Source organism: Dermacentor albipictus, chromosome 7 (genome assembly GCF_038994185.2).
Source record: "Dermacentor albipictus isolate Rhodes 1998 colony chromosome 7, USDA_Dalb.pri_finalv2, whole genome shotgun sequence".
Classification (NCBI taxonomy): domain Eukaryota; kingdom Metazoa; phylum Arthropoda; class Arachnida; order Ixodida; family Ixodidae; genus Dermacentor; species Dermacentor albipictus.
In genome coordinates this window covers 55,927,744-55,931,283 of record NC_091827.1, presented here as the reverse complement: position 1 = coordinate 55,931,283, position 3,540 = coordinate 55,927,744, and positions in this window count along the sequence as shown.

Sequence of the window (3,540 nt, the reverse complement as noted above, 5' to 3'; positions counted from 1 at the left end):
GGCTTTCATATCCCCCAAAAGAGAAGCACAATTCAATTACGTTTTAAGGTAGTGGCAATTCGGTGACATGGTTTCATAGAAAAACACTTTCCTTAAGGAATACCTGATGGGTTGGTAGCCAAAGTGCGCACTCTGTAACAAGAAGTTGTTCGTGCATTTTAGTATCCTCAACGTAATAAAAGGCTGTGCTTTATCTAGCCTTTACGAAGCTAAGTGCGAAGATAATTTATCTATTTAGAAATAACGCTTCCTTTTCACTTTCCGGCACAAGTCGGTTCCGGTTTTCTATGAGGATAAAGTATATAACCGCATAAGCTAATAATGAAACTTGGAAGCTGTTATAGCATCCCTAAACCTGAAATAGTATGATCACTTAGATATCCTCATGTGAACTGAATGCGAAAGCATTTTGACTTCCCTATTATTTGATTACGTTCATGACACGTGACGCCCCACAATGTCATGTGTCCATCACAACACTACCTTATTCTACTTTAATAGAGTTTGATGGAATTTGTGCCAAGCCTAATCCAGTTTGAAGGGGCCGTGACACAAATTTTCCAGCTTACCTTACGAATGTATGGCAAATCTTACACATCCCAATGCAATTTGGCGCAAGTTGACCGCATTCGGGGCAGTAAACAATTTGCATTTGAATAATTTATTGTCGCAGTCGAACCGTAAGGCAGTCTGGCGAGACTGAGTGGTGATGAAATAAACAGGCGGCCCCGGAAACGTACCTCTCGGGTAACAGAAGCCGGTCTCCTAGACCATGCTTCTGTCCTTTCCTCGCACCGGAAATGATTGATTGCAGGACCTCGAAACAAGCTGTGTCCGCATGCGCTGTTTCGTTTATGCATTTGCGTATCGGCGCATCTGCGTGGTTCACAATTGCTTTTTATCGCGCAAGTGAGGGAACTGCGTTCACAATTCAGTGGTGACACCGTTCCTGCGGCTCTGGGCGCTAGAGCCTGTGGAGGACGACGTCCGACGTGGTCTCGAACTGCTTCAAAGCAGAGGACAGAGAAGTTACCCCTTAAGTTGCTGAAGTCACACAACATTTTGGTGGTTGGTGTCGGTGGGAGGTGTTGAGAGGCACCGATTTCAAATAGAAATTTTGGGTCAAAATAGGCGCTGAGAGACCATTTTTTGCGTGTATAACGTTATTGACATTTCGACATATTGACTTTAATCAACATTTACCCACCTTGCTCTAGTTTGTGCCAAACATAATCCTTCCTTATCTACCTTGTTCTAATCGTTACGAGCCTTAATCCACCTTGCTCAAATTTGCACCAACCTTAGTCCAGATTCATCCACTTTATTCCACCTTAATCCACCTTGCTCTAATTTGTACCAAGCACAATCCACCCTAATCCACCTCGCTCTAATTTATACCCACCTTATTCTAATTTAATCCACTTTAATTCACCTTCATTCACTTTATTTCACCTTATTTCAATTGACTACACCTTAAGTAATCTTTCTTTATTTAAGTCACCTTACTGCAATTTGACATGTGCAATGACGCACGCATAGGCACACCTTTAATCAGCCAGATCCGGGGTGACGCCGTGACGTGGGGGTGCGCCTGCTCGTTGTGCATCCTGGAGACCTGGGCTGGATTCCCGCCAGACCCGACTGTACCAAGTTTTCTTTTCAGAACCAATAATTAACATTGTTTGCAGGAACCTCCCGGTGCAATGTGACGTCAGTCCGAGCATTTTCTTCTGTCTTTCACTCTGCGCTGTCGTCCATTTTCGCTACTATCGCTTGATCACGACGGATTTTAAACCTCATAGCACTGGCAATGCCCGCGCTATAATAACGCTGTTTTAGTGTCCCTGCAAAATGCCATGTCGTGTGGCACACGTTACTTGATCAGCGCCGCGTTTGCATTCGGCAGAGGCGACGTGGATTGGATAACGCGTGTGAAGATCTCAGGTAACTCAGTTGCCATTCAAACACCCGTATGTCGAAAACAAGTATCAAAATAGGAACGGCTCCATGTAGTGGCGAGCTCGGCTGGTGTACACGCATGACATGGGAATGCGCAGAAATGCGTAGCCGATCAGATTTAGTACAGCCGGAGTACTGTTGTGATAGGAGTTTTGACTATTTGAATGTCGCGGCCGAATGCGCGTGATTGCTGTGCGGCTGCGACGGACGAAGAAGAAGAGAAGAGCCGGTGTCTGGGCGGAGACGGCAGCCATGCGATCTGCCTGAGCTGCCTGGGCTGGCCTTCGGAACGAGCCGAGCAGTCATCTACCCAAGGCCGGTGTTCCTGGGTGTGCTGGCAGAACAGGCCGGGCTGTCCTTGGTCTTCAACCGGCCTGCTCCACTGCTGGGCGAGCATCCGACAGCGGCACGTTCCGGTGCAGCTAAGCCTTCCGAACGGTCTACCCTGTGGCGGGCCGACGTCCCGACCCTGCTGTCGCGCGAGTGGCTCGTCGTGTGCCGGGCACCCGCCCCGGCCTCCAACACCTGCGCCACTCGCCGCTCGAGATTCATCTCTGCGCCTCTTCGTGCCGTGAGTGTGTGAGACCGACGCGCTATCGGACGCCTTCCTACATTGAAGCTGAGCGCGACGATACTTACGCGACAGACATTTATGAAAGGAACTCTGTGTGTGTTATCATGTACGTTATCCTAGTCCCGTCCCCGTGTCATTAAAGCCTCTCTGTGTTCATTGTGCCAACCCTGTGTGCTTGAGGCCTGGGCCCATATCCTCCTATAACAAATTTTGTGATAGGAGGATGTGGGCCCAGGCCTCAAGCACACAGGGATGGCACAAAGAACACAGAGAGGCTTTAATGACACGGGGACGGGACTAGGATAACGTACACGATAACACACACAGAGTTCCTTTCATAAATGTCTGTCGCGTAAGTATCGTCGCGCTCAGCGTCAATGTAGGAAGGCGTCCGATAGCGCGTCGGTCTCACACACACACGGCACGAAGAGGCGCAGAGATGAATCTCGAGCGGCGAGTGGCGCAGGTGTTGGAGGCCGGGGCGGGTGCCCGGCACACGACGAGCCACTCGCGCGACAGCAGGGTCGGGACGTCGGCCCGCCACAGGGTAGACCGTTCGGAAGGCTTAGCTGCACCGGAATGTGCCGCTGTCGGATGCTCGCCCAGCAGTGGAGCAGGCCGGTTGAAGACCAAGGACAGCCCGGCCTGTTCTGCCAGCACACCCAGGAACACCGGCCTTGGGTAGATGACTGCTCGGCTCGTTCGGAAGGCCAGCCCAGGCAGCTCAGGCAGATCGCATGGCTGCCGTCTCCGCCCAGACACCGGCTCTTCTCTTCTTCTTCGTCCGTCGCCGCCGCACAGCAATCACGCGCATTCGGCCGCGACATTCAAATAGTCCAAACTCCTATCACAACTGTCCACATTTTTCCGCCATGATGTTGAAATTAGGGATTTAGCACGTCAGAAAATCAGCTCCTTAGAACATCAATTTTTCTTCTTTACTTGAACACATAGCACGTCACTTCATGCATATTTTATTGCCAGAGATACCTAAATGACCTGCAGAT